Below are 15,173 nucleotides of genomic sequence, written 5' to 3' on the forward strand. Positions count from 1 at the left end.
TCCGGAGAGATAACACATTCCAGCTGCAGTACCAGTTATAGAAAGTAGATGGCGTCACAGAGGTGATCAGGCTCTATGGGACATACAATGAACCCTCCTAGTGGACCATTATATGTACTACTACTCCTATCCTGCACAAGATGGAAGGGTGAAGGCCATGGATAGCAGATATAAGGACATCCCGTAGTCCCGGGCACTGGATCTATAAGTTCCTGGATTATCAGGATGGATTGTGATTTCTTTAACTCATTGACACCCAGAAGTGATGTCCGATTCCTCCATAGGTGGACGTGTAGTTATGGCCTCTCGGAGGTTACTGTAGGGTAGTGACCTGTACCCCGCACCCCAAGAGCTGCCGCCCCGGTGACAGACACTGAGAGGTGGTCGGGATCTGCTCCTGATAGTAGCAATCACAATCTTTATTTATATAGCACCAACATATGCTGCTGCGATGTACAATTCAGAGAATATATTACACAAAAGATTACACAATAAAGCCAAAGAGCTTACAATCTATGGGGAAGAAGAATCCCATGACGTTACACTGCGCGTGCAATGGGCCAGCCATGTTTATTTTCCTTGCCAAGTGCTCTGAGGATGTGTCCTCACACTGCTGTGCCCTGTGCATTACACTGCTCCACAGCCTCCACCCGTTACTAGCATGGTGGACCTAATAAAGTGGCCGGTGAGTGTATATCCATATAATACAGTCCTGTTGCTACTAACATCAAACACAAAGGTCTGATCACACAGTTATCCAGGGACGATATCTGGCAATGGCTGCACAGAGCACAGCAGTGTGAGGTCTGATTACACATTTATCCAGAGACGATACCTGGCAATGGCTGCACAGAGCACAGCAGTGTGAGGTCTGATCACACATTTATCCAGAGACGATACCTGGCAATGGCTGCACAGAGCACAGCAGTGTGAGGTCTGATCACACATTTATCCAGGGACGATACCTGGCATTGGCTGCACAGAGCACAGCAGTGTGAGGTCTGATCACACAGTTATCCAGAGACGATACCTGGCAATGGCTGCACAGAGCACAGCAGTGTGAGGTCTGATTACACAGTTATCCAGGGACGATACCTGGCATTGGCTGCACAGAGCACAGCAGTGTGAGGTCTGATTACACAGTTATGCAGGGACGATACCTGGCATTGGCTGCACAGAGCACAGCAGTGTGAGGTCTGATTACACAGTTATGCAGGGACGATACCTGGCAATGGCTGCACAGAGCACAGCAGTGTGAGGACACACCATTATCAGTTAGTTGTAAGGAGTCATATTAGTGAAAGGATCCCTATTACTGCCCTGACTCCCTAATACTATGGATTATGTTGGTGCCCCATTACTTGGGATATGGGAGGTGCCCAAATGGAGACTTTTCGTGCTTCCCCCGGTGATGACCCTTCTCACTCCTTGTAAATGTCCATCAGATCCCAGGAGATCCCAGAGCGATCAGAATCTCCAATGACAAGTCCTGGAGAGGTCACTGTAGTTCTAACCTTATATTCATGAATCAGGGGGCTCAGGATGAACTGATCCATAAGTTTCTCCCAGTTGGTACCATGTTTCAGTGCATCATGGGTAACGTCAGACTCGGCCACTGCAGGACTTCGGGTCTGTGTGACAGGGAAGAGTCCAGGACAGACGCTACTTCATAGGACTGACAGACAGACAGTACCTGGAGATCCGGGCGTCTCCATAAGTCAGCGTCAGGTTTCCGGTATGCAGCTCCCTGCTCAGCAATGTACACACCTGAGGAAGAAGAGGAGAACAATACGGCTGCTTAAAGGGATGTGCAGGAGAGGTCCTGAGGAGCCTGTACACATAATGAGAGAGCCAGAACTAACATACAAATGTATTAAAGGGGTTGGCCACTTTCTATCAGATATCAGATATGTCTCTGCATGTACCTGTTCTCCCCATGCTGCCCTCTGCATACATACACAGCCTCTCACTGCTCCAGCACATCCCTATGGCGTCTCCCACTGTGCCTCTCTCTACTCACAGTCCCTCTCACTGACAGACACAGGGAGAGGGGAGGGGGAGAGAGCAGGGTGAGCCATAATCTCCTGCTACAGCTCCTCCTATTCATCAGAGCTCAGACATGTAAAAAAAGATCCACAGAGAGTCTGCAGACAGCACTAAGGTAAGTAGCAGGACTGCTGAATCACTTGATGAACATTTAGGGATTATCCACAAGGCGGTAAAGGCACACGGGCAACGTATGTAAAAGAATGGCCAATCCCTTTAAATATAGAAACACAATCCTAAATTTGTATTAGGGAATCAAAAAAAAAATCAGAAAACATAACAGAATTAAACATTAGTTATACAATAAACACTCCAAGCAAAATCACAGAATCAAAATTAAGAAAAGAATCATAAAAATCTGATAAAATCACAGAATCACAACGATGTCCTAATTGTAGAATTTAAAAAAAAAATGTTTTTTTGTTACTATTATTCATTTTATTTTTGTTTTTCCTAATAATTTCTTTCAAGTCACGGCTACTGGAAAGTGGAAATTTTATGGTGATGCTCGTCTAGCCGACTTGCCGTCTGGGAGTCCAGCTGTCATACAGCGGCTGAGCACGATTTATCAGGTGTATAACAAGAGCCTTACAGAGAACCCGTCATGCAAAATAACCCCCTAAACTAAATATATTTTCATAAACTGCCATTAGAGAGCATTGCCTCTATCCCTTCATTGTCCCTCTACATGCCTGTAAACCTAAGCAACGAGGTCCTAAAGCTGTATGCAAATGACCTGTGAAATGTCCAATGAAGCATTAGCATATTCAAGCTGTCCACTCTATTCATGAGTGGGAGGTACAGGCACACCCCCAGTGCTTGACTGACAGCCTGTATAATGATGTGAGGCTGTATAATGATGTGCTTCCTGGTGCTGGTGGCCACGCCCCCAGTGCATGACTGACAGCCTGTATAATGATGTGAGGCTGTATAATGATGTGCTTCCTGGTGCTGGTGGCCACACCCCCTGCAGCCTGTGTGTGCATGTGTGTGTGTGTATAGGAGAGATACAGCAGCTCCAGGCAGCCATGTTACAGCAGAACATGTCAGATTCATGTGTAGCTGATGTCTGTGTCTCTCACCTGTATATTAGGAGGATGCAGCATGTCAGCAGATGCAGCACACACACTAGCCATGCTTTACTATACATTACACACAGACCTGAGCAGGGGGAGGAGAGGGGAGGGGTAACAGGGGTGACATCACTGCCTCTGACCATGTGACAGCCTCATTTACATGATAAAGAATAGATGATTTTACAATAATTAATGTATGAAATAACTAGATAAAGGCTGGGATGGATCCTTGTGAGCTGCTCCAACAGGTAGAGGTGACAGGACTAGTGACACAGACCTGATGACAGGTGCCCTTTAAGTGGTTTAATTGTTGTAATATAGGGAATAAAGCTGCGACCATTCTACCCCCCAGCGCTGGGGTTTTGTGTTATTTATTGGCTTTGTTATAGGTGGCTTATTTATTAAGAGGCCCTTAACAGTCTAAGTAGTTATTATAAGGTGCTGGGTTATGATTTTGGACGCTTGTGAGTCACTTATCCGACTGGTTTTGTGGCGCAATTTTTGGCGCACATATAGAAAAGCTAAAGGAGTCGTGTCTCACCTTCATGAATGTGGAGAAAGTTCTGTATCTTTTGGTTCGTGCGCCAAATCCTTAATCCCAGCACAATCCCTGCGCCTGACTGATAATTGCCCCTCACGGGCTCCAAACCATCTCTCATTTATAACCTCTCGCGGGTGAAGCCCCGCCCTTCACTTCACTGCTGATAGATTGTTACAATGTGCCAGATCTGTTGTTGCAGCGGCGCCAGTTTTTTTGGCGGCTTTGGCGACACTGCACATAGCACACCCTGCACATAGTACACCCTGCACATAGTACATACTGCACACAGTACACAGGACCCTGCACATAGTACACAGGACCCTGCACATAGTACACACTGCACATAGTACACACTGCACACAGTACACAGGACCCTGCTCATAGTACACCCCCTGCACATAGTGCACCCCCTGCACATAGTACACCCCCTGCACATAGTACACCCCCTGCACATAGTACACACCCGGCACATAGTACACCCCCTGCACATAGTACACCCCCTGCACATAGTACACCCCCTGCACATAGTACATACCCCCTGCACATAGTGCACCCCCTGCACATAGTACACCCCCTGCACATAGCACACCCCCTGCACATAGTACACACCCTGCACATAGTACACACTACACATAGTACACCCCCTGCACATAGTACACACCCTGCACATAACACATCCCCTGCACATAGTACACACCCTGCACATAGTACATCCCCTGCACATAGTATACACCCTGCACATAGCATACCCCCTGCACATAGTACACACACTGCACATAGTACACCCCCTGCACATAGTACACCCCCTGCACATAGCACACCCCCTGCACATAGTACACACCCTGCACATACTACATCCCCTGCACATAGTACACACCCTGCACATAGTACACACCATGCACATAGTACACACCCTGCACATTGTACACCCCCCTGCGCATAGTAAACAACCTGCACATAGTATACACTGCAGATAGTACACACTACACATAGCACACACTACACATAGTACACACACTGCACATAGTACACACACTGCACATAGTACACCCTGCACATAGAACGCACCCTGCAAATAGTACACACCCTGCACATAGTACACCACCCCCATGCACATAGTACACCCTGCACATAGTACACCCCCTGCACATAGTACACACTACACATAGTACACCCCCTGCACATAGCACACCCCCTGCACATAGTACACCCCCTGCACATAGTACACCCCCTGCACATAGTACACCCCCTGCACATAGTACACACCCTGCACATAACACATCCCCTGCACATAGTACACACCCTGCACATAGTACATCCCCTGCACATAGTATACACCCTGCACATAGCATACCCCCTGCACATAGTACACACACTGCACATAGTACACCCCCTGCACATAGTACACCCCCTGCACATAGCACACCCCCTGCACATAGTACACACCCTGCACATACTACATCCCCTGCACATAGTACACACCCTGCACATAGTACACACCATGCACATAGTACACACCCTGCACATTGTACACCCCCCTGCGCATAGTAAACAACCTGCACAAAGTATACACTGCAGATAGTACACACTACACATAGCACACACTACACATAGTACACACACTGCACATAGTACACACACTGCACATAGTACACCCTGCACATAGAACGCACCCTGCAAATAGTACACACCCTGCACATAGTACACCACCCCCATGCACATAGTACACCCTGCACATAGTACACCCCCTGCACATAGTACACACCCTGCACATAGTACACACACTGCACATAGTACACAGGACCCTGCACATAGTACACATACTGCACATAGTACACAGGACCCTGCACATAGTACACAACATGCACATAGTACACACCCTGCACATAGTACAGACCCTGCTGATAGTACACACCCTGCACGTAGTACACACCCTGCTCATAGTATACACTCGAAACATAGTACCCCCTGCACATAGTACACACTGCACATAGTACTCACCACACATAGCACACACCCTGCTTATAGTACACACTGCACATAGTACACTTTCTGCTCAAAGTACACACCCTGCACATAGTACACCCTGCACATAGTACACCCTGCACATAGTACACAGGACACTGCACATAGTACACCCTGCTCATAGTACACCCCTGCACATAGTACACCACCTGCACATAGTACACATCCTGCACATAGTACACCACCTGCATATAGTACACCACCTGCACATAGTACACCCCCTGCTCATAGCATACACCCCCTGCACATAGTACGCACCCTGCAAATAGTACACACCCTGCACATAAAACACACTGCACATAGTACACACTGCACATAGTACAACCCCCGCACATAGTACACACTGCATATAGTACACCCTGCCCATAGCACAAACTGCACACAGTACAGACCCTAAACATACTACAAACCGCACATAGTACACACTTTGCACATAGTACACACTGCACATAGTACACAACCTGCACATAGTACACACTGCATATAGTACACACCCCCTGCACATAGTACACCCTGCACATAGTACACACCCCGGCACATAGTACACACTGCACATAGTACACACCCTGCTTATAGTACACCCTGCACATAGTACACACACTGCTTATAGTACACCCTGCACATAGTACACACCCTGCACATAGTAAACACCCTACACATAGTACACAATTTGCACATAGCACACACTGCAAATAGTACACACCCGGCACATAGTAAACACCCTACACATAGTACACACCCTGCACATAGTACACACCCCCTGCACATAGTACACACCCTGCACATAGTACACCCCCAGCACATAGTACACACTGCAAATAGTGCACATAGTACACACTGCACATAGTACACACTGCACATAGTACACCCTGCACATAGTGGACACACTGCACATAGTACACACCCTGCACATAGTACACACCCCCTACACATAGAACACACTGTACATAGTACACCCCCTGCACATAATACACACACAGCACATAGTACATAGCTTGCACGTAGTACACACCCTGCACATAGTACACCCCTTTGCACCTAGTACACCCCTGCACATTGTACACATCCTGCACATAGTACACACCCTGCACATAGTACACACCCTGCACATAGTACAAACCCTGCACATAGTACCCCCTGCACATAGTAAACACTGCACATAGTAGACACCCCTGCACATAGTACACCCCTCCACATTGTACACATCCTGCACATAGTGCACACCCTGCACATAGTACACTCCCTGCACATAGTACACACTGCACATAGTAGACACCCCCTGCACACAGAACACAACCTGCACATAGTACACACCCTGCACATAGCACACATCCCCTGCACATAGTGCACACCCTGACATAGTACACCCTGCACATAGTACACCCCCCTGCACATAGTACATACCCTGCACATAATACACACTGCACATAGTACACCCCCTGCACAAAGTACACACCCTGCACATAGTACACACCCTAACCATAGTACACCCCCTGCACACAGTACACACACACTGCACATAGTACACCCCCTGCACACAGTACACACCCCCTGCACACAGCACACCCTGCACATAGTACACACCCCCTGCACATAGTACACACTGCATATAGTACACACACTGCACACAGTACACACCCTGCACATAGTACACCCCCTTGATCATAGTACACCCCCTGCACATAGTACACCCCCTGCACATAGTACATCCTGCACATAGTACACACCCCCTGCACATAGTATACCCCCTGCACATAGTACACACTGCATATAGTACACAGACTGCACACAGTACACACCCTGCACATAGTACACCCCCTTGCACATAGTACACACCCTGCACATAGTACACCCCCTTGCACATAGTACACACCCTGCACATAGTACACACCCTGCACATAGTACACCCCCTGCACATAGTACACACCCCCTGCACATAGTACACACCCTGCACATAGTACACACCCTGCACATAGTACATCCCCTGCACATAGTACACCCCCTGCACATAGTACACCCCCTGCAAAAAGTACACACCATGCACATAGTACACACCCTGCAAATAGTACACCCTGCACATAGTACACCCCCTGCGCATAGTACACCCCCTGCAAAAAGTACACCCCCTGCACATAGTACACACCCTGCACATAGTACACACTGCACATAGTACACACCCCCTGCACATAGTACACCACCTGCACATAGTAAATACCCTGCACATAGTACACACCCTGCACATAGTACACCACCTGCACATAGTACACACTCTGAACATAGTGAACATCCTGCACATAGTATACACCCTAACCATAGTACAACCCCTGGACATAGTACACACCCTAACCATAGTACACAAACCACACATAGTACACATGCTGCACATAATACACACTGCACATAGTATACACCACACATAGTTCACACTGCTCATAGTACACAAAACACATAGTACACATCCTGCACATAGTACATACCCTGCACATTGTACATACCCTGCACATAGTACACACCTTGCACATAGCAGACCCCCTGCACCTAGTACACACACTGCATATAGTACACAAACTGCACACAGTACACACCCCCTGCACACAGTACACCCTGCACATAGTACACACTCCCTGCACATAGTACACACTGCATATAGTGCACACACTGCACATAGAAAACCCCCTTGCACATAGTACACCCCCGTTGCACACAGTACACCCCCTGCACTGCACATAGTACACCACCTGCACATACTACACACCCTGCACATAGTATACACCCTAACCTTAGTACAACCCCTGCACATAGTACACACCCTAACCATAGTACACCCACTGCAAATAGTACACAAACCACACATACTACACATGCTGCACATAATACACACCACACATAGTTCACAGTGCTCATAGTACACAAAACACATAGTACACACCCTGCACATAGTACATACCCTGCACATAGTACATACACTGCACATAGTACAAACCTTGCACACAGTACATACACCCTGCACATAGTACACACTGCATATAGTACACAAACTGCACACAGTACACACTGCACATAGTACACACCCTGCACATAGTACACACTGCACACAGTACACACCCCCTGCACACAGTACACACCCCCTGCACATAGTACACACATCATATAGTACACACTGCATATAGTACACACCCTATACATAGTACAACCCCTGCACACAGTACACACCCCCTGCACACAGTACACACCCCCTGCACACAGTACACCCCCTGCACATAGTACACATCCCCTGCACATAGTACACACTGCATATAGTACACACACTGCATATAGTACACACACTGCACACAGAACACACCCTGCACATAGTACACCCCCTACACATAGTACATACCCCCTGCACATAGTACACCCCCTGCACATAGTACACACTGCATATAGTACACACCCTGCACATAGTACACACTGCACATAGTACACACCCTGCACATAGTAAACACCCTGCACATAGTACACACTGCATATAGTACACACCCTGCACATAGTACACACTGCACATAGTACACACCCTGCACATAGTAAACACCCTGCACATAATACACCCCCTGCACATAGTACACCGCTTGCACATAGTACACAGGACACTGCACATAGTACACACCCTGCACATAGTACACCCCCTGCACATAGTACACACCCTGCACATAGTACACACCCTGCACATAGTACACACTGCACATAGTACACACCCCTGCACATAGTACACCCCCTACACATAGTACACCCCTGCACATTGTACACACTGCACATAGTATACCCCCTGCACATAGTATACACTGCACATAGTACACCCACTGCACATAGTACACACCCTGCACATAGTACACACCCTGCACATAGTACACACCCTGCACATAGTGCACACCCCCTGCACATAGTACACACCCTGCACATTGTCCACTCCCTGCACATAGTACACACCCTGCACATAGTACACACTACACATAGTACACAACCTGCACATAGTACACAGGACACTGCACATAGTACACACCCTGCACATAGTACACCCCCTGCACATAGTACACAGGACCCCTGCACATAGTACACACCCCACACATAGTACACCCTGCATATAGTACACACCCTGCACATAGTACACACAACATATAGTACACACTGCATATAGTACACACCCTACACATAGTACAACCCCTGCACACAGTACACACCCCCTGCACACAGTACACACCCCCTGCACACAGTACACCCCCTGCACATAGTACACATCCCATGCACATAGTACACACTGCATATAGTACACACACTGCACACAGTACACACTCTGCACATAGCACACCCCCTACACATAGTACATACCCCCTGCACATAGTACACACCCTGCATATAGTACACCCCCTGAACATAGTACACACTGCACATAGTACACACTGCACATAGTACACCCCCTGCACATAGTACACGCTGCATATAGTACACACCCTGCACATAGTACACACCCTGCACATAGTACACACTGCACATAGTACACAACCTGCACATAGTAAACACCCTGCACATAAAACACCCCCTGCACATATTACACCCCCTGCACATAGTACACCCCTTGCACATAGTACACAGGACACTGCACATAGTACACACCCTGCACATAGTACACAGGACACTGCACATAGTACACACCCTGCACATTGTCCACCCCCTGCACATAGTACACACCCTGCACATAGTACACACTACACATAGTACACAACCTGCACATAGTACACAGGACACTGCACATAGTACACACCCTGCACATAGTACACCCCCTACACATAGTACACAGGACCCCTGCACATATTACACACCCCACACATAGTACACCCTGCATATAGTACACACCCTGCACATAGTACACACAACATATAGTACACACTGCATATAGTACACACCCTACACATAGTACAACCCCTGCACACAGTACACACCCCCTGCACACAGTACACACCCCCTGCACACAGTACACCCCCTGCACATAGTACACATCCCCTGCACATAGTACACACTGCATATAGTACACACACTGCACACAGTACACACTCTGCACATAGCACACCCCCTACACATAGTACATACCCCATGCACATAGTACACACCCTGCATATAGTACACCCCCTGAACATAGTACACACTGCACATAGTACACACTGCACATAGTACACCCCCTGCACATAGTACACGCTGCATATAGTACACACCCTGCACATAGTACACACCCTGCACATAGTACACACTGCACATAGTACACAACCTGCACATAGTAAACACCCTGCACATAAAACACCCCCTGCACATAGTACACCCCCTGCACATAGTACACCCCTTGCACATAGTACACAGGACACTGCACATAGTACACACCCTGCACATAGTACACAGGACACTGCACATAGTACACACCCTGCACATAGTACACACCCTGCACATAGTACACAGGACCCCTGCACATAGAGTACACCCTGCATATAGTACACACCCTGCATATAGTACACACACCCTGCACATAGTACACCCTGCACATAGTACACACACCCTGCACATAGCACACACTTCCTGCACATAGTACACACCTTGCACATAGTACACACCCTGCACATAGTACACACCCTGCACATAGTACACACCCTGCACATAATACACACCCTGTACATAGTACACTCCTTGCACATAGTACACCCTGCACATAGTACACACTTTACACATAGTACATCCCCTGCACATAGTACACACCCTGCACATAGTACACACCCAGCACATAGTACACCCCCTGCACATAGTACACACCCTGCACATAGTACACACCCTGCACATAGTACACCCTGCACATAGTACACACCCTGCACATAGTACACACCCCCTGCAGATAGTACACCCCCTGCACATAGTACACACCCAGCACATAGCACACACCCCCTGCACATAGTACACACCCTGCACATAGTACACACCCCTGCACATAGTACACTCTGCACATAGTACACCTCCTGCGCATAGTACACACCCTGCACATAGTACACACCCTGCTCATAGTACACACCCTGCACATAGTACACACCCTGCACATAGTACACCCCTTGCACATAGTACACCCTGCACATAGTACACACTTTGCACAAAGTACATCCCCTGCACATAGTACACACCCTGCACATAGTACACCCCCTGCACATAGTACACCCCCTGCACATAGTGCACACCCCCTGCACATAGTACACACCCTGCACATAGTACATACTGCACATAGTACACACTGCACATAGTACACACCCTGCACATAGTACACACCCGCTGCACATAGTACACACCCCCTGCACATAGTACACAGCACACTGCACATAGTACACACACTGCACATAGTACACCCCCTGCACATAGTACACACTGCACATAGAACACCCTGCACATAGTTCACACTGCACATAGTACACACACTGCACATAGTACACCTCCTGCACATAGTACATACACTGCACATAGTACACACCCTCTGCACATAGTACACACCCTGCACATAGTACACACCCTGCACATAGTATACCCTGCACATAGAACACACTGCACATAGTACACACACTGCACATAGTACACAGGGCACTGCACGTAGTACACCCTGCACATAGTACACACACTGCACATAGTACATACTGCACATAGTACACACACTGCACATAGTACACACTGCACATAGTCCAGAAACTGCACATAGTACACACTGCACATAGTACACACTGCACATAGTACACACTGCACATAGTACACACACTGCACATAGTACACACTGCACATAGTACACACACTGCACATAGTACACACCCTGCACATAGCACTAATAAATGTTGCCTATTGTGTCGGCTCAGTAACTGTGTAACATGTAGCTGTGTCTCGGCTGTGAGATACATGAGCAGCCGGTGGATGATGTAACATGTGATACATTACCTGCTGCAGGACCTGATCCATTATCCCCACATCTACAGGACCTGCACTAGATAGCCGGACCTTCATCACAACTGCATCTGTCAGTGAATGGAAAAGCTGGGTCACATGACTGAATACTGGAGTTTTACAAGTACAGACACAAACCCCTGGGATGTGCTACAGGACACCAGGACACAAGGCTGAGAGGTGCTACAGGACACCAGCACACAAGGCTGGGATGTGCTACAGGACACCAGGACACAAGGCTGGGATGTGCTACAGGACACCAGGACACAAGGCTGGGAGGTGCTACAGGACACCAGGACACAAGGCTGGGATGTGCTACAGGACACCAGGACACAAGGCAGGGATGTGCTCCAGGACAGCAGGACACAAGGCTGGGAGGTGCTACAGGACACCAGGACACAAGGCTGGGATGTGCTACAGGACACCAGGACACAAGGCTGGGATGTGCTACAGGACACCAGGACACAAGGCTGGGATGTGCTCCAGGACACCAGGACACAAGGCTGGGAGGTGCTACAGGACACCAGGACACAAGGCTGGGATGTGCTACAGGACACCAGGACACAAGGCTGGGATGTGCTCCAGGACACCAGGACACAAGGCTGGGATGTGCTACAGTCTATGGTTACACTGTCCATGATTCTGGAGATACATCTCGGCTCTCGGTGTAGAGGACACTTCTTGTCTTGGTTACCGGCTGATGTGTTAGAGATCTCTGTGATGTCTCTGTAGTTTATATACTGTGATGCTGAGAGATAGTAAGATACTCACTTCTAAAACTGGTTCCAGCAGAGGACGGTGCAGCTGCGGATGTTGTTGTGGTCCCAGCTGGAGGGGTGGACCATGTAGTCCTAGTAGCACTTGTAGCAGTAAATGATGTTGTAGTTTCAGTTGTCGTTGAAATATTGGAGGCTGTTGTGACTTTATTTGGACTTGTTATTGTTGTACCTGAAGTAGTAAAAGATGTTGTGGTTGAGTTTGGAGTAGTAGATGATGTTGTGGATGAGGTTGGAGTAGTAGATGATGTTGTGGCTGAGGTTGGAGTAGTAGATGATGTTGTGGCTGAGGTTGGAGTAGTAGATGATGTTGTGGTTGAGGTTGGAGTAGTAGAAGATGTTGTTGTTGAGGTTGGAGTAGTAGAAGATGTTGTGGATGAGGTTGGAGTAGTAGATGATGTTGTGGCTGAGGTTGGAGTAGTAGATGATGTTGTGGTTGAGGTTGGAGTAGTAGATGATGTTGTGGCTGAGGTTGGAGTAGTAGATGATGTTGTCTCAGTTGTAGTTGGAGTAGTAGATGATGTGGTCTCAGATGTAGTTGGAGCAGTAGATGATGTGGTCCCAGTTGTAGTTGGAGTAGTAGATGATGTTGTGGTTGAGGTTGGAGTAGTAGATGATGTTGTCTCAGTTGTAGTTGGAGTAGTAGATGATGTGGTCTCAGATGTAGTTGGAGCAGTAGATGATGTGGTCCCAGTTGTAGTTGGAGTAGTAGATGATGTGGTCTCAGATGTAGTTGGAGTAGTAGATGATGTGGTCTCAGTTGTAGTTGGAGTAGTAGATGATGTGGTCTCAGTTGTAGTTAGAGCAGTAGATGATGTGGTCTCAGTTGTAGTTGGAGCAGTAGATGATATGGTCTCAGTTGTAGTTGGAGCAGTAGATGATATGGTCTCAGTTGTAGTTGGAGCAGTAGATGATGTGGTCTCAGTTGTAGTTGGAGCAGTAGATGATGTGGTCTCAGTTGTAGTTGGAGCAGTAGATGATGTGGTCTCAGTTGTAGTTGGAGCAGTAGATGATGTGGTCTCAGTTGTAGTTGGAGCAGTAGATGATGTGGTCTCAGTTGTAGTTGGAGTAGTAGATGATGTGGTCTCAGTTGTAGTTGGAGCAGTAGATGATGTGGTCTCAGATGTAGTTGGAGCAGTAGATGATGTGGTCCCAGTTGTAGTTGGAGCAGTAGATGATGTGGTCTCAGTTGTAGTTGGAGTAGTAGATGATGTGGTCTCAGTTGTAGTTGGAGTAGCAGATGATGTGGTCTCAGTTGTAGTTGGAGTAGTAGATGATGTGGTCTCAGTTGTAGTTGGAGTAGTAGATGATGTGGTCATAGTTGTAGTTGGAGCAGTAGATGATGTGGTCTCAGATGTAGTTGGAGTAGTAGATGATGTGGTCTCAGTTGTAGTTGGAGCAGTAGATGATGTGATCTCAGTTGTAGTTGGAGCAGTAGATGATGTGGTCTCAGTTGTAGTTGGAGCAGTAGATGATGTGGTCTCAGATGTAGTTGGAGCAGTAGATGATGTGGTCTCAGTTGTAGTTGGAGCAGTAGATGATGTGATCTCAGTTGTAGTTGGAGCAGTAGATGATGTGGTCTCAGTTGTAGTTGGAGCAGTAGATGATGTGGTCTCAGATGTAGTTGGAGCAGTAGATGATGTGGTCTCAGTTGTAGTTGGAGCAGTAGATGATGTGGTCTCAGTTGTAGTTGGAGCAGTAGATGATGTGGTCTCAGTT

General features: G+C 47.8%; 1 long non-coding RNA gene across 1 annotated transcript; it reads right to left on the reverse strand.

Moving 5' to 3' along the window:
• Positions 1-486: 486 nt before the first annotated feature.
• LOC140133913 (uncharacterized) lies at positions 487-14,036 on the reverse strand. The gene is made up of 3 exons (XR_011855960.1): positions 13,450-14,036; positions 12,673-12,749; positions 487-1,767 (listed from the first exon to the last, which is right to left on the reverse strand). It is a non-coding gene; the product is annotated as an uncharacterized lncRNA (long non-coding RNA).
• Positions 14,037-15,173: the final 1,137 nt, after the last annotated feature.

The sequence above is a fragment of the Engystomops pustulosus genome, chromosome 5, assembly GCF_040894005.1.
Source record: "Engystomops pustulosus chromosome 5, aEngPut4.maternal, whole genome shotgun sequence".
Classification (NCBI taxonomy): domain Eukaryota; kingdom Metazoa; phylum Chordata; class Amphibia; order Anura; family Leptodactylidae; genus Engystomops; species Engystomops pustulosus.